Genomic DNA, 23,419 nt, shown 5'->3' with positions numbered 1-23,419 from the left:
TGGCTCAGGGTCCCACCCTCTAAGACACCTCATCTGGAAGAAGCAACCATCAAGTCATCGTTGGGATGATATGCAAAGGCTCCCTGTGAGTCCAAACGCCTCAGGTAAGCCTCAAAACAGGCCGGTGAGATAGGTGCTCTGACCAGAAGGCCAAACAAGCTCGGAGAGCTGAGAATCACCTGATGAGTGGCGGAGCCAGCGTTTAAACTGAAGCCTCTGCAGTTCCAGAGCATGTCTGCTCTTAGCTGCTCAGGCCTCACTTCTCTGAGTGCTGCCTCAGGCAGAAGGAAGAGTGGTAAGGAAGCAGCAGGGGTCAAACCCACTGTGATGGAAATGACCGCCAAGCAACAAGAGCAGTCACAAAGCACAGGATTGGCTCAACCCTCTTTGTCTCTCCAAAGGCTCTCAGCTGCTACTTTCCCCGAGGAGTACAAAGGGTGAAGGCAGCTATGAGCTGAAGTGTTGGCGGTTGAACCCACCCAGAGGTGCAGCAGAAGGCAAGCCTGGCGATCTGCTTCCAAAAGGTGATAATTCCTTAGCAATGCCCATGAAGGAAGCACTTCTTCTCTGCACACCTGGGTCGGCATGAGTAGGAATTGACTTGGTGGTAACAACAATTTCTCCCAACTCACGTCAGTTGAGGGATAGAGCAGGGGAGAGTCATCCTGAGGAGACAGGCAACCACCCTGCCAGCCCTACACTGTCACCATTAAGAGACGTTGCGGTCTTTTCTTCCTTTCCTGCCATAAGGGCTTCTATTCGTTCATAATCATCCCAGTGCTTATTGACTGCTGCTTTCCTCTAAGCGCAGAGCACTAAGGTGGGTGGGCACATCTGTTTAAGATAACTGCCCCCTAACACACACACACACACACACACACACACACACACACTATATTGGTCCTTGGCTCCAAATAACAGGATGACCGGACACCAGGGAAAGCCGCATGCCCACCTCCCACAGGGTCCTTGAGCGGCATCCTCTGGTGCTGGAAACTTGGTGAGGTAGTTACATAGTCTGGTGTCAACCTGAGGATTGAGTGTAAGGGCAGAGTCTAGCCTGTCAATAAGGATACAGCCAGTGCGGCCTCGGTGTGGGCATGGTCTTCTCTTGAATATTCTGGGAATTCCTATATTTCCTCCTTGGAGACGGGAGTCTCTCTCTCTCTTTCTCTCTCTCTCTCCTTACTCCCTGTGAGACATTGCTGAGGAGAAGCCACATGAAGCTACCCTGAGGCAGTCAGAGTTTGGGAGCTGAAGGAACCACAAGGAGACCCCTGCCAGTGCTGAGATGTTTACAATGCCACTGGATCCACAAGACTTCTAATCCACTGGCCTGTGATCTTCCTGCATTCGGCACCATTCCATGTACTTCATGAGTCTGAAGAGGACTTTATAGATTGGTATCAAACATATGGACTAATATGGGACTTATGGACTTGATCTGTACTGGGCTGGGATGTTTTCTCAATACTCAACTGCTCTTATATTTAAAGCGCTTTCTTATACACATATGAGTGTCTATGAATTTGTTTCTCTAGTCTACCCAGACTAACACACTTGGCAAGGCAAATCAATGTAAATCAAGGCAAGTAGATTATTAATAATTACATACAAGTGAGAAAAACAACAGAGCCAGTCCACAAGCCCATTACATCTAGAAGTATCTTCCCAGAGCCTCAGTGCCAGGGCATGCCATTGTCTATCTATGCTTATAGATGTAGTCTGTATTTCTGGCTTCTTTGTTGTTGTTAGTTACTGTTGAGTAGATTCCCACTCATGACAATGCCGTGTGTACAAAGTAGAGTTATTCCACAGGGTTTGTGAGGTAGGAACAAATCACCAGATCAATCTTCCAATGGCATTTCTGAGTGAGTTCAAACCACCAATCTTTGGGCAGGTAGTCAAGTATGCATCTGTGTGTGCCACCCCAGAACTCTCTCCCTGGATCCTTGACAGCCTCCATCCCCTGGGGCATCCCAAGTTTCCTCATGAGACTGCCTCTCCATCTGACTTTCAGTGTCTGCCAGCATCTTGCCCTTCACTTGCTCCCTATCTTATCTGCCCCCGACCGTCAGCTTTCCCAGCAATGGTGTCGCTTCAGGGAATCTTTGCACCTACCTCTCTCCTCTGGCTTTCCCAACTGCTTCTGTCTTTCAAGGCCCTGATCTAATTTTCTCCTGTATGCACGAGGCCTTGCCTACTCCACTCAAGAACTCCTTCCCCTGAGCCCTTCTAGCATTTTCACCCCTAGAGCTTGGTTGCCTTCTTTACTTCCGAGTAAATTAGTCTTGACTCCTCACTTAGACCCTAAAATCCTTTTGGATCAGAAACCACAGCTGCTGTTTCTTTACCACCTGTCACATAATGAAGGCTTGTCGGCTGGCCAGGAAAGGAACATCTGTCTTTCTGTGATAAAGTCAGGCCAGCAGCAATCACTGCGCTTGGCTGGCACTTGTTGGCACTTATAGGAAGGGCCCTTCCAAGACCGAGTGAACATACTCCAGGGACCCGAAGACATTTCACAAAACCTTGGCCCCCACTCAGATCTGTAACAACTTCAACTTGTACCTCAGAGATTAAACTTTGACGAAGTTTCTGTGGTGTTGAACTAAATCCCAGTAACACAAAGAAAGAGGAAAGAAAGGCTTTTTACAAAACAACCATCACTACTACATATTGAATCAGTTAGGAGCATCCAACAGGTCCAAGCTTCTCCATACTCAAGTTATTTTTATCCTATAGTGCAGTGACTCAAAAGAACATTTAACATTTGTGTGACTGCAACTGTTGGCAAGACCTCTCTGGAGCCTGCAACATGTGTGTTTGCTTACATGGGCTGGGGTTTTTCACTCTTTTTGTTTTAATATAATTATACATTGTGCATGTGAGGCTTTTGACATATGGATAGTCTTCAAAACATTGTCTAAGTGCCCATGTTGGGAACCGGCTTACCCAAAGCTTCAGAAAGAGAGCAGGGTGGGAGAACAGCAGACAGCGATCACAGTGCAGTCTGCCACGTGCAAAAGCGAGGTTACTGGGTCAACCAGCTGCGGTCTGCGGTGCTGAGCACAAACTTTCCAATAAGATGTGCACTTAAACTCCAGCTCTGCCATTTAGATCTGGATGTGCCGGGACAAGTTCCTAAACTCTTTCAGAATCGCTATTTTCCTATCATCTTTTTCCTTTAAACAAAATCGTTACCCTTGAGTCAATTGAGACTCGTGGTAGACTATATGTCTGAGTAGCACTGTACTCCTTTGGACTTCTGAGCACTGATTTTTCAAAAGTATATCGCCAGGCTGCTGTTCCTAAGAGCCTCTGGGTGCAGTCAAACCTCCGAGGTTTGCTTTAACAGTCATGTTAGGCTGTCTCTAGCTGTCTAGAGAAACAAACCAGTGATACTCGTATATGTATAAGACGAGCTTTATATCAAGAATAAATTATATAGCAAGAAGGCAGTCCAGTCCAGTTCAGTGAGTCTGATACTAGACCTTAAGTCCCTCTTCAGACTCATGGAGTGGCATGCTGGTGATACAGAATGATGAACAGGAAGCAGGAAGATCACAGGCTGGTGGGTTCAGAGTCTTGTGGATCTAAGGTCAGTGGAAACATGACATGGTGTCTATAGCTCTCAGGGGCAGGCAGCCCACATGGGGCCACCCTTGTAATCAGAGTCCCAGTGAGCAGAAGGCAAAGTGGCAGAGAGAGTAAGGAAGGTTCTGAGTTCCCTGTATATAAGAAGGCCACCCAGGAGGCATCATGAGGCTGTGACCTGATTGACAGGTTGAGTTCCAACCCTACACTTTCATACATCTTCAAGTTGACATAAAATCATCGAATGAGCACAACAGTCAAGCATGTGAAACATTTTCACCAACCACAGACTATGACCTATGTAAAGAGGATAATAATTTATGCCTTCCAGATTGATTTTTAGTATGCTTTTGTGTGTGTGTGTGTGTGTGTGTGTGTGTGTGTGTGTTTGGGGCTGGGGTAGGGTGGAGATGCAGCAAGGTATTGAAAAAGTATTAAGTGTCCATTAGTTAGCCCACGCATGAGCAATAATCAAGGACCCATTGAGGCAGAGTCGAGTCAGCCTGCACAAGGACAGGGATTGGCCCCATAGCTGGAGTCCCAGAAAGGGGTATGCAATATTGCAGTCACTGATCTTATAGGCAACAGGGCCTAGCACTCAAGGGCATAGAGGCAGTGTTGAGGCCTCAGAGAGTGAGTTAGGCCACAAATTGGAGGACTAAAGCAACAATGCAGTCACATAGACTGCCAAGTACAGCAGGCTGACAGAGAAAATACACATCCGCCTAAGGATAGAAGGGCAACCTACTGTAAGAGATGGGTCACCAGCTAAGTCTGCCCTGGTTGGGGCTGGCCCTGGTATAAAGTGGGCCTGGAATGAACCAGATGCCTGGAATGAACCAGCAACGAGAGGGGACACTACAGCCTCTGTCATCACAGGCGTGTGCCTCTTCTCTCTTTGAAGTGGTGAGCTTCTGTTGATGGCCACCAGCTCGGGGAACTCTGACTCTGTCCCTGTCACTCATTGCCTGTGGGTATGTGTCTGTCTGTCTCCCTCTTCTTCATCAAGGTTTTATACTCCTATAAAATTTTACTGCTCAGAGAGCCTAGGAACATATTTTGCCATAACAGGTTGCTATGAGTCGGTTCTGACTGGATGGCAGCGGCTAAGACATCCACTAACCCTTGGGAGATTTGCTGATTTTCAGAAAATGAGCCTTTTAATAAGGAGCATTAGTGGTACTGAAGACGTCTGGTGGCACTGTAGGTTAGGTGATGGGCTACTAACCTCAAAGAAGTTCATATCCACCAGCCACTCCACAGAAGAAAAATGAGACTGTCTGCTCCCATAAAGATTGACAGGGTCTATTTGAGTCAGAATCAACTTGTTGGCAGTGGATGGGTGGGCATACTACAGCAGATTTCAATAGCTATTGTACTAATCCATTTCTGAGCAAGCAGTCTCATAGCTGATTGGGTCACAGTCTTGCATCACTTCTAACTACAAAGACTTATTGAGCATTGACTCTATACTAGCCACTATGGACTGACACAAATCAGTTTTGAAGGAGATATAACTAGGATGTACCTTAGAAACAAGGATGGAAAGGCTTGAGTTTGTTTACTTAGCTACGTCATTGGGGAAAACCAATCCTTAGAAAATGGTTGGTAAAATAGAGGATCAATGAAAACCAGGGAAACTCTCCATGAGATGGGTTGACACAATAAGCACAACAAACTCACTTGTATCAACGGTTGAGAAGAGAACACACAGGACAGGTCAATGTTTTATTCTGGGACATATAGGGAACCCATGAGTTCGAGCCTAATTGATGGCAACTAGCAACAATGAAAGACACTATATTAATCAGAGGCGCTTTCAGGGTAAACAAAGTCCTGCCTTCAGAAACTAGATACATCTATTTGTCTTGTTATAACCTAATGTGGACAAGACAATGATATTCTACATTCTGCTCATCTGTGTGGCAGAAGCTGACCACGAGAAAGAGCAGAGTCTATCTGCTTGGAATTAATTAACCAATAAAAAAAAACATCTTCTGCCTTGAAAAGATGTCACAATGATGTCCTACTACCTTCCTCCTCCTAAACCTAGAATTTGAAAACCATTGGATTTCAAATGTTTAGCTTGAGAGATTAGTTTACTTGTCTGACACATTCGTGATGCAAAAAAAGAATGCCCTAGCAGAAGAAGGTCAAGGCAAAAGAGAGGTCCAGAAGATCTGATAGCTTCCTCTAGCCTCCTCCTGCCCACCTAGTCAGCATTCTCCTGATATAAGGTGTCATGTCCAGGAGCAGAACTGTGTCCTTTCTTGAGGAGAACGTACTAGAATAAGATCAACAGTGCAGTCTTCCTCTGCGTCATCTGAGTGAATGGAGACCTAGTTTTGTTACACAGAGTTCAAAAGGACCTAACCAACTACAAGTTAAGTACCTGGGAATACCACCTCCAGAATTAATGTCTTCATTTGATTTGTCAATTTCTAAAGAAAGAACTTCAACTGGTATTTGCATATCATAGGCCAGGTAAAATGTGTTCTTAGGAATGTCATCTCCTGACATCGTGCTGAGTGACAAGCAGAGTAGTTATGGTGGAGTATGTCAGAATGCCACCACCACCCTGCTCCTCCCACCCCCAAGACATCTATGAAAAGGTGATAGCCCCTAGTCTGTGTATTTTCAATTTGCTCCTCATGAGACCCAGCTACTTAAAGAGGGTCTCCTGGATTTCTGTCAAAGTCTGATTGGTTCCCAAGCTGCTAAAGTGATAAGTCATTAACATGGTTGTCTCGTGGCTCTGTGCCTGTTCAGCTTGCCAAGGAGATAATTGATAACAGCCCAAGGGCTCATAGCCCCAACAAGCAGGTTCTCTGAGGGTGAAGTGACCTGATCCCCAGAGTAAGAATTCTCAGGCTGCCTTGGTCTTTTGGAGTGCCTAGATGACCCGAACTTGTCTTGGCTTCAGGTTCTGTGAGACACGAATCCGAAAATAGGGCCAAAAGCTTTGGCTTTAAAAGTCTAAGGACATGTCAGAGAGTTTTGGTCTGGCCACCTGAAATCAGAGGACAGAGTCTTGCGAGGACCTTGTTGGGACAGAGTGATGCAAGGCAGACCAGGCCTGTGGCCATTCCAGACTCGTTAGACCAGATGACTGGTTGGATGGCGCCCAGCGCTCCATCGCCTGCTCTATACCCCAGATGTCAGCATCAGCACAGGCCGAAGGAACCTGGTTTTCTTCTCAGAGACGCAGCTGCAAATTCCCTTCCAAATGTCTGTCTCTCAGGGCTGACAGTTTGTGAAAGAATCTTGGAAGGAACATTTTCTCCGGCTTCGAGACTGTAGTGGATTTGTTTGGCGTCAACGTCACGAAACTAGAACTTGGGCCCCCAATTCGCATGTAGGTCAGCCTGGGTCATAAGAGTCCTGTTGTGCAGTTTCAGAAGGCAAGAGTAAGACAAAATCCAGATTCCTTTGACCCTCAGACAGCCAGGACTGCATACCAGGTGCCGCCGCAGCCCAAGCACAGGTCGGTTTCCCTGCTACCTTGCCTTGTTGGCCTGGGGAAGCGGCCGTGCCACACCCCGCCAGACCTCCCCCGTCAGCATCTTTGATTCCTAGACCAGGTATCTGTGACTAAGGGTGCTAACTTTCCCTGCAGATCACCACCAAAGTTTCATTCGGGTTTTGAAGTGGTGAGAGGCCATTCTCAGGGAAGCCGGTTCATTTTCAAAGGTCCCCGTTTGTTCCTTGTTTCTCCCACTTTTTTTTACCTTCCTGGACTGCCTTCCCTCCTGGTTTTCGGGTCCAGCACCAACCCTGAAGTAAGAGCCTCCCAGAGATCTGCACGACTGCATAAGGGCAAATTCCCTTAATAACATTTTTATTGGGTATGGCTTCTAGAGCAGTGGTTCTCAACCTGTGGGTCACGACCCTTTTGGTGGGGGGAGGTCAAACGAACCTTGCACAGGGGTCGCCCAATTCATAACAGTAGCAAAATGACAGTTATGAAGTACCAACAAAAATAATTTTATGGTTGGGGGTCACGACCACATGAGGAAATGGACTAGAGTCATGGCATTAGGAAGGTGGAGAACCGCTGTTCCAGAGGTTCTGCTTCCTTGAAACAGAGCTTGGCACTGGAAGTAGTTCCAGAGGAACAGACCTAAACCATGACGTCTCTCTGAATTGGGACTGGCTTTTCTGAAACTGCAGCCTAGGTAGTGTGTCAGGTAAGCATTGGGCTGCTACCTGCAAGGTCAGTAGTTCAAATCCCCAGCCTCTGTGAGAGAAATTTGAGGCTGCCTGCTCCCCCAAAGATTTACAGCCTCAAAAACTATATACATGAGTCAGAATTGCCTCAGAGGTTGTGTTTTTGCTTTTTTATCTTTTCTAGAATTGGCCCTTAATCTGAGTACATTTAAAGGCGTTCATTATTGTGTCCTGGTGCTAAAGGGCCACTGGTAGTCCATGGTACTGAACAGCAAAGCCCAAAACACAAGCTGAACACACTGTCGTTGAGATGACTCCAACCATTGCGACCCTATATGCTGGAGGAGAACTGCTCCCTAGGTGTTGTGAGCCTGTAAACCTTTACTGGAGCAGTGCAGTAACAACAGTGTCTTCTAATTATTACCTGTAGATGCTTGTAATCAAAAGGCATGACTTCATATATATATATATATATATATATATATATATATATATATATATATATATATATATATATCCCTTGAAGGGGACAAGCCAAGTCCTACTACATAACTAAAACATTAAGTGGTGAAGTCATTTCCATGGTCAATGTGAATTGAGACAAGAAAGTAAGCAGATTTAGCAAGATTTCTAGACAGTGACTCTGAATTGACACTAATTCTTGGACACCTCACAAAACCACAATGGTACACTAGTCAGAGTAGAAGTTTTTGGTGACTGAAAATAAACAATGACATCTGGGCTCAACTCCACTTCCTAGGGGACCCAGCAGGCCCTCCAAGCCCAAACCCATATCATAGTTATTCTCCCCATATGTGAATACATCATTGGAATACATTTACTCAGGAGCTGTCAACCTCTCCACATTCCTCCCGGAGCCATGGAACGAGGGCTACTACGGTAGGGAAAGCCAAGTGGAAGCTACCATCGCTGTCTCGATCTACTGAAATATTAAACCCAAACAAGTCCCTCAATGAAAGCCTTGGCAGGTGTGGAGACGGCTACTCCCACCCCTTCGTCTTTCAACTCACCCATTTGGCCTTGCAGAAATGACAGCAGCATAGTTAGATGGTGACGCCGACTGCAGCCGCTGTTCTCGATGTTTGTCCTTGCTGGAGGGAATCAAGCCCTCCCTGGCATCCATGTGCAGCTACTGACCTACGGAGGTCTTTTCCTCTACGTCTGTCCCCGAGGGCCATTTGCTTCACCCTGGCAAGACCAGTAATACATCTTCACGATTCTATCTCAGGAGCTCTGGTGCTGCTGTGGGTAAGGTTAGCAGTTCAAACCCGCGGGACAAAGATGCTGCTGCCTGCTCCTGTAAAGATTTACAATCCCAGAAACGATGTACTGTGGTTCTGAATCGACTCAATGGCAGGGGTTTGAATTTTGAATCTACTACGTGGCTGTGGCTTATTCTATCTCACGACTCTATCAGCTCGCTGGCCCTATGACAGCCTCTACTCAGTAAAGACCTGGATCAGCCTTGCTAGCCCACGGATTCATTATGTGGATAATGCCACATTAATTGGACTTGGTAAGTAGAAAGTCCCGATTACACTAGTCATATTAAGAAGATGCGCACATGTCAGAGAACAAAATAAACTTCCCGCAAAAGTGCTAGGGTCTTCTACCTTGGTCAGACTTCCCAAGGTCCAGGGGTATGTTGAATATCCTTCCAAATTGAAGAGCAAGTTGCTCCAGCGGATCTCTCCTGCCAAAAGAAAGAGGACTCTGTTTAGTAGTCTTCTTCTGAAGGCTGCATAACCCTCATGTGAGCATTCTCAAACATTTGTCAAGGGAACAAAAAGGCTGCCATTTTAGGTGGGGTCCACCACAAGAGAAGGCTCAGCAGCAGGTCTGGATGAAAGATGCTCTGACACGTGGATCACATGTATAACTGAGTGAATCTGGAGCTGCTCAAAGGGTCTAAGGCGTCCTGGTAGTGCAGCAGGTTTCAGCCTTGGGCTGATATCTATGAGGCTGGTGGTTCAAACCTACCAGCCACTCTAAAGAAGAAAGATGAGGTTTTCTGTTCCCATGAAGATTTATAGCCCTGGAAATCCTATGCAGGCTCACTGTGAGTTGGAATCTGGTTGATGGCAGAGGGTTTCGGTTTTGACTTGGCAGTAGATATGAATGCTCTATGGGAACTTTGGCATGAATCATGGAACAGATCCTTGGATTTTAAAATAAACCAATGTCATCCTTTACAGTTAAATCTTTTTTGAAGATCAGTGCTGGCTTGCTGATTGGCCATAGGAAAAACTCAATGCTTGACCGCTGGCTACCAAAGCACTCTCAATCTGAGCGAGCCACCGTGAGTGGGGTGCAGTTTGATCCTCCAAGCCCAGTAACGTTGAGTATGCCCAGCAGCCCTGCATCCTCACAGTGAAGTGTGTACATGACATCAGTCTGGAGACTCCTGCAGCCTCACAGGGAAGTGTGTACATGACATCAGTCTGGAGATTCCTGCAGGCACAAGAGAGTCGCAGGAGCCGTGAAGCAGGCCCTCGCTATCCTGCTATGCCGCCTCCTCTCTCTCAACCTGCACCTGTGACCTCTGGGACAAACACCAATGACCTCTTGTCTGAAAAAGAAAAGCCTCAGGACTGGTAGTCCACGTGTTCCTGTACAATATACTGACACTCCTTGAGAACGATGCCTGTGAAGGACCGTGGTGATGGGAAATACACACAGAGGAGAGGATTTTGAGAAGTGCTGGTGGTGCCGAAGGATGGGCTCGCCGGCAATGAGGATTTGGCAGGCCAGTCACATGATCAGAGAACGGGTAACAAACTGATTTTGAGAGAACTTGTTGGATGAGCCATAGGTACTCATTTGTGAATACTCACAGAGAGGGCTCTGGATAACATCATCTGTCCTACGAATATCGCTTATCTTCACTTCCCAGCCACCCCATCCTTCCTTAATGGGTTCCTGGACAAGATGGCCATTGCAACATGAATGGAAATTGTACACGGGCTCAGCACGAGCTTCCCCTCACCAAGACTAGTCTGCAGAGTCGTGACTGAGTATCCGATTTGCCAACAAAAACACCACCAGTGAGCCCCAGTGTGGGTCCAGCCTCTGCTTTCATCATGAAAAGAACACCACTGTTTTCATTAGAATAAGCACTTACTCTGGTCACGGATTCGCCCCCCTGCCCATGGCTCTTTAATCAACACTACCACCAGTGGAGTTTGCCTTAATCACTTTGCCACACAGTATTGCTTTTGGTTTTTTTTAATCATGAAACTCATTTTACAGCCAATGAAAAGTCCCCCGTCTTACCAAGTTCTCAGAGCCCTAAGGCAGCTCTCCTGAGAGGATGGTTGAATGTCCTTTTTAGTGCTCGGGTACAGCGCCATTGAAGCATGACACCTGAAGAGACAAAGTCATGTCTTCAGTATTCGAGATCTCCTCTACATACAGGGTGCTGCTTCTCCTATAATCAGGAGTCACTGAATGAAAATAAAAGTACCATATGCACTCGTTTATAAGTCAAGTTTTTCAGCACATTTTTATTCAGTTTTGTGGTAAAATTAGGTGCCTCATATTGGACATCCCCTTACAGAAGGGTCGCAGGGAGGAGATGAGCCAGTCAGGGTGCAGGGTAGCAATGATGAAACATACAACTTTCCTCTAGCTCCTAAATGCTTCCGCCCAACCCACTATCATGATCCCAATTCTACCCTAAAAATCTGGCTAGACCAGAAGATGTACAGATAGGAACTGGAAACACAGGGAATCCAGGGTGGATTATCCCTTCAGGATCAGTATTGAGAGTGGTGATACGGGGAGGGTTAAGGGAAGGTGGGGTAGAAACGGGGAACTGATTACAAGGATCTACATGTGACCTCCTCCCTGGGGGACGGACAACAGAAAAGTGGGTGAAGGGAGATGTTGGATGGTGCAGGACATGACAAAATAATAATTTATAAATTATCAAGGGTTGATGAGTGATAGGGGAGTGGGGAGGGAGGGGAAAAATGAGGAGCTCATGCCAGGACCTTAAGTGGAGAGCAAATGTTTTGAGAATGATGAGGGCAATGAATGTACAAATGTGCTTTACACAATTGATGTATGCATGGATTGTGATAAGAGTTGTATGAGCCCCTAGTAAAATGATTTTTTTAATTAGGTGCCTCAGTTGATATTAGGGTCAGCTTATACCCAACTGTATACGGTAGATCCTCTGTTACCTCTAATGAGCAATTAGTAAAAATGTTGTGTTCTGCCCCTATAGCTCGTTGTTCTAGGAATATTAAGCCTCCCAAGAAGAATGCTCCTGAATGGATCCATTAAACTGAAAGTTGGTATTGCCACCTAGCTCCTCACACCAGTAAATTAACAGGCTGAGTAACTATTCTGTCTGGGGTCATTGCTCCTGATTACCAAGGAGAAATGGAGTTTGGCACTATGTGTGATGGTTAAGGGTCTGTGTCAACTTGACTGGACCAAAGTTCTCAGTGGTTTGACCAGTAGAAGTACTAATCCCCATGAGCCATGGGGCACTTTCAGGGAAGCACTGGACTGTTAATGCAACTCTAGTGGCTCAAGTTCACCAGCTCCTCTACAGAAGACAGATCGGGTTGCAGTCCCCATACATCAGATTTACAGCCTCAGAAAGCTTATATAGGATTTCTATGAATCATAATCAACTCAATTGCAGTGGGCAGAGAGGGAACCTCCTATGATGAGGTCTAATATACTGTGACCACTTCCATGGTGAGATCTATAAGCAACGAATCAAGTTTTTAAGTGTTCTTGTGGGGGAGGTGGCTACTTCCAATATATTTGGGAAATGTGGGAAAAACTTGCTTGCTTTTTGCTGGATCTGGATCCATTGGACTTTCTCTTGGAGCCATTGGACTGCCACATTGCCTGCCAATCCTGGGAATCGGCAGCAGCCTGTTATCTTACCTTCTGACCTTGGATTCATTTATCTCTGAAACCAGAAACCTGCCAACCTTGGGTACCTTACTTCCAGGAGCTACACATGTCAGGAAAAGTCTCCAGCCTGGCATCTGAACCAAGAACCTGTGACTGACATGTCTGTACAGCTGTGTGAGCTATTTCCTTGTGATAAATCTCTCTGTACATACACATGTATAAGTGTCACTGGTTTTGCTCCTCTAGCCTAAAACATTGTGAAATTGGGGTAAAAATAACTCTGATGAAATACAAAGAGAGGTTTTCTGCTCCTGTAAAGATGTATAGTCTTGGCAACCCACAGAAACCTACTCTGTCCTATAGGATCGCTATATGACAAAAATAACTTGACAGTACTGAGTGATTTTTCACCGACGCCACAATGCAAGTGCATCAATTTCCCTTAGGTTTTCCTCACTCATTGTCCAAAATTCCATCCATATGAGGTGATAGAAAATATTTTGGCTTGGGCCAGGAACTCCTTAGTCTAAGGTGTGCCTGAGTAGTTAGGCTAGAGGATATTAATAAGGGACAAATCATTCAGCTCAAAGCCACATAAAACATATATCTCCCCATCACTCACAGATAGATGCAAGAACTTTGCAACATCTTTTAAGGAAAGTGACAGCAAGTCATTAATTGCATTGTGTTACATGAAAGCATTATTTTCTTCTGTTGTTTCTATTGGGAATTAAGGTTAAAAATATATGTGTGTGCAGGGGACTAACCCACACAAGGGGCGGGTATTGTTTATATCTCAACATGGAGAGAGGGACCAGACTTCAACCCAGTGCTCCAAGACGTGAATACAACATGTCGGCGTGGAGTAGGAAACCAGTGGAGAGGTCTGGAGGGCTGGCCCCAATCCCAAATACTAAGTGGACGTCTGCCCCTCCCCCAAGAAGAATTTATTTCAAAGGACGGCACTGAATCTGCAGCTCCAGGAGAGGGACATATCTGATCTGAGCACACAGGAGCAGATGAAGGGGGAGGAGGAGAGAGTGAAGCACATCCTGGCCCACCAGGCCTTGAGGATGATGTTCCCAATAAGAGCAGCCAGTCCACAGAGAGGACCACATGGCCGGCCACACTATGAGACATGACATCCCTCCCTGACCCATAGCCCAGAGACCCAGTGTGGGAATTGCGCCTGAGCTGATCCCACCGCCGAGGCAAAACACTAAGGGGGTGCAACAGAACAGCAAGGGAATGGAGCAGCAAGGTCCCCAGGAAATGCTGAAAGTGGACTTTGGGGTCAGGGCATGGTGCCCCAACAGACTGGACTGGAAAACACTCCTAAAGGTCAAAAAACAGTCCTTGAACTAACTACAAGCTTTTTTTTTTCTTATTGTGTTTTGTTTTTATTTTTGTCATTGATCTGTTGTTGCTGTTTTGTTGTATATTGCTGCTTGGTTTTGCTCTGTCCTGTTTTTGTGCATGTTATTATCTCTGAAGATCTGTCTAAATAAGATAGGCTGGATGAACAATCTGGAGGAGAAAACAATGGGGCTAACAGTTCCGGGGGGACATGGGAGAGGGGGAGGTGGGGGGAAAGGTAGTGGTGTTAACAAACCTAGGGACAAGGGAACAACAAGTGATCCAAATCGGTGGTGAGGAGGGTGTAGAAGGACTGGTAGGGCGTGATCAAGGGTAATGTGACCAAGAGGAATTGCTGAAAACCTGGTGGGGACCGAGTATGATAGTGGGACAGGAGGAAAGTCAAAGGATATTGAGGAAAGAGCTAGGAGGCAAAGGTCATTTACAGAGGTCTAAATAAAGGCATGTACATATGCAAATATATTTATATATGTGGATGGGGAAATATATCTATGTGCATATATTTATAGGTTTAGTATTAAGGTAGCAGAAGGACACTGGGACTCCACTCAAGTACTCCCTCAATGCAAGAATATACTTTCTCCTATTAAATTGGCATTCTATGATGCTCACCTTCCTGACACAGCCGCTGAAGACAAAGCGGGTGAATAAGCAAATGTGGTGAAGAAAGCTGATGGTGCCCGGCTATCAAAAGATATAGCCTCTGGGGTCTTAAAGGCTTGAAAGTCAACAAGCGGCCATCTAGCTCAGAAGCAATCAAGCCCACATGGAAGAAGCACACCAGCTGGTGAGATCACAAGGTGCCGAAGGGATCAGGTATCAGGCACCAAAGACCAAAAAATTATATCATTGTTTGCTCACCTCCCAGATATGATTGCTGATGACAAATGAGTGCATAAGCAAATGTGGTGAAGAATGCTGATGGTGCCCGGCTATCAAAAGCTATAGCATCTGGGGTCTTAAAGGCTTAAAGGTAAACAAGTGGCCATCTAGCTCAGAAGCAACAAACCCCAGATGAAAGAAGCACATCAGCCTGAGTGATCACGAGGTGTAGAAGGGATCAGGCATCACAGGCATCATCAGAACAAAAAAAATTCATATCATAGTGAATGAGTGGGGGGGAGTGAGGATTGGAGACCCAAAGCCCATTTGTAGGCCAATGGACATCCTCTTACAGAAGGGTGTTGAGGAGGAGAAGAGCCAGTCAGGGTGTGATGTAGCAATGATGAAACACATACAACTTTCCTCTAGTTCCTAAATGCTTCCTCCCCACCCCCACACCACCCCCACTATCATGATCCCAATTCTCCCTTGCAAGTCTGGCTAGACCAGAGGATGTACACTGGTACAGATAGGAACTGGAAACACAGGGAATCCAGAGCAGATGATCCCTTTAGGACCAGTGGTGTGAGTGGTGATGCTGGGAGGGTTGAGGGGGGGTGGGTTGGAAAGGGGGACCCAATTACAAGGATCTACATGTGACCTCCTCCCTGGGGGACAGACAACAGAAAAGTGGGTGAAGGGAGATGTCAGACAGGGCAAGATATGACAAAATAATAATTTATAAATTATTAAGGGTTCATGAGGGAGGGGGGAGCGGACAGGGAGGGGAAAATAAGTAGCTGATGACAGGGGCTTAGGTGGAGAGCAAATGTTTTTAGAATGATGAGGCAATTAATGTACAAATGTGCTTTACACAATTGATATATGTACGGATTGTGTTAAGAGTTGTATGAGCCCCTAATAAAATGAGTTTAAAAAAAGAATGAAGAAATTCTAAAGTGTGTGTGTGTGTGTGTGTGTGTGTGTGTGTGTGTGTGTGTGTGTGTGTGTGTGTTAGTCTGGGTAGCCTAGAAAAACAAATTCATAGACAATCATTGGTGTATAGGAAAGATCTTTATATACAAGAGCAGTTGAATAGTTAGAAAACATCCCAGCCCAGTCCAGATCAAGTCCATAAGTCCCATATTAGCCCATATGTCTAATACCAATCTATAAAGTCCTCTTCAGACACAAAGCACATGCAATGATGCTGAATGCAGGATGATCACAGGCCAGTGAGTGGTTAGTGTTGTGGATCCAGTGGCGGTGTAAGCATCTCAGTGCTGACAGTGGTCTCCACGTGGCTTCTGCAGCCATCAACCTATCTCCATGTGTCTTCTCAACAGGAATGTCTCACAGTGAGTAGAAAGAGAGTGTCTCCTGCCTCCAAGGAGGCCATGCCCACCAACTCTCCCAACTTGTGAGGTCAAGTTTCTACAATAACTCCTTATTACATATCCTAATAGTTCTGCTTCTCTGATCAAACCTGGCTTATAGTATTATCCTAGGCCCTTGACCTGCCAACTTTAACAGGCACATGACGGGTCGTCTTAACCATTGGTCCTGCCAGAAGCTGATAACTGTGTCAACCCTATAAGACATTACGTCTGTCAAATGCCTGGAGAGTTAGAGTCAGTATGTGCAGGACAGCAAATTATTGAATGTGGCTTCTCTAACCAGAGTCTATGCAACTGCCACCAAAAGTCCTTACCAGCTTATGTCTGGGTAAGACCTTTGGTAAGAAGGTAGCATCCAACTGTGAGTGCTTGTTAACAGAATTCATCGTGGTTTCCATCCTGCTGGATATAAAATCAAAGCCGTGGTGGGGTAGTGTTTGCACATTGGGCTATGATCCATATGGTTGGCAGTTTGAAACCACCAGATGTCCTACGGGAGAAAGGCTGGGTTTTCTGCTCCTGTAAACAGTTACAGTCTGGGAAAACCACAGGCGTTAGTTATGAGTCAACGTTGACTCAATGACCCTGAGTTTGATATTTTAGTTTGCGGATGAATGAGCCATCTGGGAAGCAGGAGGGAGGGTTTCACTACAAGTAAGAGGCAAAGATGGGGTGCATCCTCTGGACCCTGAGTTCCTGATTCCTGCAGAGTGAATCTCCCTGATCCACAAGGAAGCTCTGACACCAGACGTGTGGCAGAGCGGCGGCAGCAGTGGAGCTAGGACCTAGTGTTGGAGACTGAGTGGTGGACTTCCCAGGCCACAGACAAATGAAGCAGTGTGCTTTGGGGAAGGAGGCTGGCTTGTGGAGTGGGGTGTTTCTGGACACTAAATCCGAGGAGCTGAGTTTGCTGACAGACTGAGTTAGCACCGAGTGCCTTCAGGTTGAGATTACCTGTCGAATTGCTAACTGAAAGGTCAGTAGTTCAAAACACCCAGCTGTTCCATGGGAGAAAGACAAGGCTTTCTACTCCCACAAAGAGTTACAGTCTTGGAAATCCAGCTGAGTGCATGTTTGAGCACAGAGGAGCACCCCGCGGGTGACGTAGGGCAGAAACCGGAGATGCCCAAAGTGAACCTGGGCAAGCACGTCGAGCCCTGCAGAGCTGGCTGCCCCAGAAGGAGAGAGGTGAGCTGGGGAAAGCCTGAAGGAGTGCATTCCAGGTGCAGCTGTGTCCTAAATCTCAGCAGCGGTGGTAGCATTGAAAGTACCATGGACTGCCAAAAGGACAGACAAATCCGTCTGGGAGAGTGCTCTTTAGAGGCAAGGATGGCAAGACTTCATCTGACATCCTTTGGACATGCGGTCAGGAGAGGCCAGTCTCAGGAGAAGGAGCTCGTGCTTGACAGAGTAGAAGAGATCTCCACGAGCTGGATGGACAGTCAGTGGCTGCAACACTGGGCTCAGACAACTGTGAGGATAGCGCAGGACTACGCAGTGTTTGGCTCTGTCGTACTGGAGTGGCCAGCAGTCAGAAGCATCTCGCTGGCGCCCAACAAGAACCAGCAGTCGTTGAACTAGTCTAAGTCCACCCTTTAAGTAAAGACACCACAGGTGGGGCCAGGGGGCATGCATCGTGAGTTCTTTTCCCATGGGGAATGGGCTTGCACAACTCTCTTGAAGTCTGTATTATTCTCGCTAGCATTCTCTATTTTACATCTAGGCTCTCATATCCATTGCAATAGCTGCCCAGAACTCACAGACAATATTCATGATTGGAGGGTTTATTGAGGCAGTTACCAGGTTGGAATGCCAGTGAGAAATGCTCAGTATGCAGTGATTGATCGGCACATGTTATAAAGTTCTGTCAATAAATGCTAATAAATACCCCCAAAGGGCATACCATTCTGCTATGAGCCTCAACCGGACATTCAGCTCAAGCTTCAGGGGTCTACAGTGCCAGCTTCCCCCAGTGAAGTGCCCAGAGGCATCCTACTCCCCAAGCCAGTCTCCTGCCCCAAAGTATGCAGCTTCACCTGCTTTGTGGGCTGGGAAGTTCATGATTCTGCTCCCTGTGCTGGCTCCTGGTTCTACCGCAGCTGCGATGTCATCACTGTCTTCTAGATCCAGGAGGTTCACTGTCCAGGGATCTCGGGTCAGAGGACCCTCTCCACTCCTGGCTCTTGTTACTGATGAAACCCCTCGTGCCATTTCTCAGAGGGCTTGTTGTATAGAGTATTCCCCCACCTCCTTACCAGACCCATGCAGGAGAAGGTGAGAAGGTCATCTTGTGGGCATTAGAAGCATTGGCTAGCGGAGCCACATTAAATAAGTTCCTGCCCCTTCACAGTCACCACACCAATGCCTGTGCATGAAGAATGACTGGTCCAAAGGGAACTATCTTTGACCTCACCCAAACCCCTTCCTTCCCCACTTTTTGCTCAGAATGGCTGCATCTGGACCCTGGACATCCAGGGTCAGTGTATGCTGCCCTGAGGAACCGCATGTAGATGGATGGATAGCTGGACACGAAAACAGGGCCCAGCCCACAGAGGGCTGCCCTCAGGGAGTCCTTGGGAGTAGGCGCCCTAGTCCACTAGAAAGGGAGAAGCTGCTGCCCACCCTCTTAGCAGCCCCTACTTGGAGTTCTCAGCCACAGTGGTACCTTCAAATCTGTCTAGATATGACTTCATTTTGCTCTTGGCTGATAAGGTAATAATCCGCTTTCATTAAAAAAATAAGTAGAAGTAGCATATTTATTGCAGAGATTCTGGAAATATTTGAAGACATAAAACCCTTCTCCTCCAGTGCTCTTTCCCTGCCCACAATAACTACTGCTGACGCCTCGGTGAGCGCCTTCCTAGGCTTTTTCCTGTGGGTATTGAGATAGAGACAGTGGTTTTTAATTGAATGGTTTGAATGGTGTGAGTGTGTGGATGTGTGTACATGCTTTGTTCTCTTAACATTTTAATAAAGATATTTTATTACCATTACATATCATTCCCCAACTCCCTATTCATGGTTGAATAGTAATTTGGGGACATTAAGGTTATTTCTAATCTTTGCCTATTATGAATAGTTCTGTGATTTATTTTTCCTATAAATCAGGATCGCACACCCAGTGCACATAAATATCTGATCATTTATCTGGTCTGTTAGGACACTGGGAAAAGTGGGTTTGTGTGACAAATGATATGAAGATTGTAAAGAAATTTCCTACAGCCAAATTGCTTCCAGAAATGTTTTACTAGTTTATACTCCTTTACGCAATGTGTTAATGTAAAGCGCTGCACAAACAAGTCAATCTTTTTAGAAGTCTCACAGATCAATAGGAGGAAATGATAGCTCAGTATGTTGGTTTATGTCTCTCTGATTTATGGGTCTATTGGCATTTCTTAGTTTTCTTCACCAGTTAGATTTCTGCATTTATGAATCACCTATTCATTTTCTGTGGTCACTTTTCAATTAGGGTCCTAGTAGCTTCTTATTGGCTTGAGATCATTAAGATTGTTTATCTTCTATCCCATTCGTTGCATTTATGTTCTCTGTTTATCCATTTCACTTTTAATTTTCATTAAAGAGAACTTTATTTTTAATGCAACAATAAGGTTTCGTCTGACTGGTTTTATGTGGTTAAATCTACCAGTAGCACCTCTGTGCTTTATGCATCATGGCTTTTAAACTGACCTCAGCCCAAGATCAGGTAAAAGGCCTCCCTTTTCTTCTAGATGATTAAAAAGAGATAGAGAATCACAACATAGCAGGCTTGAAAGAGCTGCCAAAGCTCGAATGATATAAAATGAGACACCTCGAGCTTAGGAGAGTAGGTTATTCACCAGCCAGATCACCTGGTGAACAGATGGCAAAGACAAGATGCTCCTTGTCATGAAGGTGCGATGAAAAACAAAAACTAAACCTTTTAGTTCGGTTTTGTTGGGTAGAACTGCCTTACCAGGCAGGTCTGGGTGGGATCAAACCGCCAACATTTTGGTTAAAAGTCAAGTATTTAACCATTTGCACCACTGAGGAGCTCTGATGGCAGTGCAATTAAAATGCTCTTGGCCCTAACCAAAAGCTTCAGAACCACCAGTACCTCCCGGGGAGATAGACCTGCTGCTCTGTGCCTGTAAAAATGACTGCCTGGAGACACCCTGGGCTGGGCTGCTCCATCCGAGAGGGTCACTGAGTTAGAATAGATCCAATAGCAACCTTGTTAGGTGCCGCCCCATTGGTTCCAACTTGATCCTCACAAGTGTTCCTATGTTTGAGCCCATTGTTGCAGGCACGGTGTCCATCCATTTCATCATCAAAGGCTTTCCTCTGTTTCGCTGCCCACTCTTTTACCAAGCTCGAAAGATCCTCCTCTGGGAACTAGTGTCTTCTGATACCATGTCTAAAATACGCGAGCCAAAGTCACCCCGTCCTCCCTTCGAAGGAGCACTCTGGCCTCACTTCTTTCAAGACAGATTAGTGTGTCCCTTTAGCAGTCCTTGGTACTTGGATACCACCATAATTCAAATGCATACATTCTTCTTCGATCTTCTTTATCCAATGTCCATCATGCGTATGCATATGAAGCAATAGAACGTACCATGGCTTGGGCCAGGTAAACCTTAGTCCTCAAAGTGAGATCCTTGCTCATCAACACTTTAAAGAATCTTGTGAGCAGATTGACCCAAGGCAGCTCCTCGTCTGATCTCTTGACTGCTGCTTTCGTGAACATGGACTGTGAATCCAAGGAGGACAAGATCCTTGACAATTTCAGTCCCTTCTCTGTTTATTATGATGTTGCCTACTGGTCTCGTTGTGAGGGATTTTTTATTTATTTATTTATTTATACACAGTGAGTTGTAATCCGTACTAAAAGTTCAGAGAGTGGTTCTCTGAGAGTGAGGGTTTGGATCTGGGTGGTCGAAAGGAGAGTGTCACTCACAGAATCAGAGAATACAGGCCAAGAAAGAATTTGCTCCTGTGGGGTGCTTAGCTCTGTGGCAGGGCCCAGCTTCCCTGATTTAAGGAGCTTGCAAGTTATTTGTGACAGCCGGTCATTCAGCAGTTCAAAGAGCAAATGCTTTCTGGGGGAAAATATGTGCCCCACATCCACTCTACGTAGCTTTTCATCCAGGCAGCCCTGCGGGCTGCAGACTGGGGTGCTTAAGGCAGGTACAGAAGGCCCTCGTCAGGAGTGAGTGTGGGAAAGGTATGCTGTGCACTTCCATCGAGCACAGCGCAAGCATCCGCCCCTCTCCCCCTTAAACATTGTTTAAGGCTCAGGCCCCGGACCAGCAGCCAACGGCCATAACTTCTCAAACTCAAAACATCCACTCAGGGAAGATAAATCTCTGAGCTCCTGAAGGACTGGGAGAGGCAGCGCTGGGAAGGAGGGCACTTCAGCGACTGGTCAGCTAACTGCCTCCAGGAAGAGGCTGAGTGGTGGCAGAGGGCGAAGTGATGGTCAGCCATCGTCAGAGACCTGGGTTTAGAACTCAGCTCTGCCCGTCAATAACTGGGTGACCTTGTGCAGCTACTTGATCTCTCTGGACTTCAGTTTCTTCATTAAGATGTCTCTAGCTCTATAGCCCAATGAGTCCATTCTGACTCAAGCTACCCCAGACAACAGCCCCCTTAGGGTTGCCAAGGCGACAAATCTTTACAACAGCCAACTGACAACCCTCTGCCCCCACACTGGCGGGCTCAAACCACAGAACTCTTAGCAGCTGAATCGAATACTTTAACTACAGGGCCACCAAGGCTTTAGTACTGCTAATCCCTCTTCACACTTTTATGTGACCACACTTTTATCATCCCAACAGAGAACCAGAGAGTGAAGGGGGGAAAGATTTAACCATACAAAGAGGGAGCAGGGGTCAGCAGTACTGTCCAGGTAAAAATACGTAGATAGAGATAATTGCATGGCCCAAGCAGTTAAGATGCTGGTGGTTGACTTTTAGGGCACAATCTATCATTCTATCCAGAGCACCTCAGAAGAAAGGTCTGCTGGTCGAATCCTGAAAAAGCAATCATGGAAAATCTTAGGGAGCATAGGTCTACTCTGGCAAATAGGATTGCCATAAATTAGCACCCTGATTGGTTCATGTAGTCCTTCAATCCGGGGAGAAAAGATTCAAGTGTTTGAGGACTTTGTCTTGCTTGGATCCACAATCGATGCTCATGAGATCAGCAATCAGGAAATCAGAAGACATGTTGCATTAGGCTGATCTGCTGCACAAGACCTCATTAGAGTGCCGAAAAGCAAGGTTGTCACTTTGAGGGTTAAGGTGCGCCTGATCCAAGCCATGGTGTTCTCCATTGCCTCATGTGCATGTGAAAGTGGGACATTGAATAAGGAAGCCCATAGAAGAATTGGTGCATTTGAATTGTGGTGCTAGAGAAGATAGTGAAAGTACCATGGACTGCTAAAAGAACAAACCGATCTGTCTTGGAAGAAGTCTGGCCAGAGGGCTCCTGGCAAGACATCATCTTACATACTTTGGGCATGCTGTCAGAAGAGACCAGTCTCTGGAGAAGGACAGCATGGTTGGTGAAGTGGAGGGGCAGTGAAGAACAAGAAGGCCCTCAAGGAGATGGATGGACACGGTGGCTGCAGCCATGGACTCAAGCTTAGGAACCATTGTGAGCATGGGGCTGGACTGGACAGTGTTTCATTCTGTTCTGCACAGGGTGGCTCTAGGTTGGAACCGGCACCTAACAACAACAAAAGCACTGTAAGGATCCTGGTCGTACTGTGGGCATGTGAAACGTTGGGCTATTAACCACTATGACAGCAGTTCAAGCTCACCAGGTGCTGTACAGAAGAAAAATGAGACTGTCTACTCCGTCAAGATGTAATCTCAGAAACCTGAGGGTGGTGAAAGACTGATCAGTGGGTAGTGCAGGACCTGTCATTCCCCAGTGATAAGGTACTGGCTCCTTAGTGCAATCTGAACTCAGAAAGGGAGGAGATTGGGTCTTGTAAAATAATTGGGAGAAGACATGAATGCAACATACAGGCATGAAACAGGAACCAATAGAGAGATCTGCAGGGCCGACCCCAATCCCAACTACGTGGACACCCTCCTTTCCCTCCCAGAGGAATGCACATCAGAGCACAGCATGGAAGCTACAGCTAAGGGAGAGGAGCACATCTGATCAGAGCACACAGG

This window comes from Tenrec ecaudatus, chromosome 8 (assembly GCF_050624435.1).
Source record: "Tenrec ecaudatus isolate mTenEca1 chromosome 8, mTenEca1.hap1, whole genome shotgun sequence".
Taxonomy (NCBI): Eukaryota; Metazoa; Chordata; class Mammalia; order Afrosoricida; family Tenrecidae; genus Tenrec; species Tenrec ecaudatus.
The sequence above is the reverse complement of the archived record's forward strand: the minus strand, read 5'-3'. Positions refer to the sequence as shown.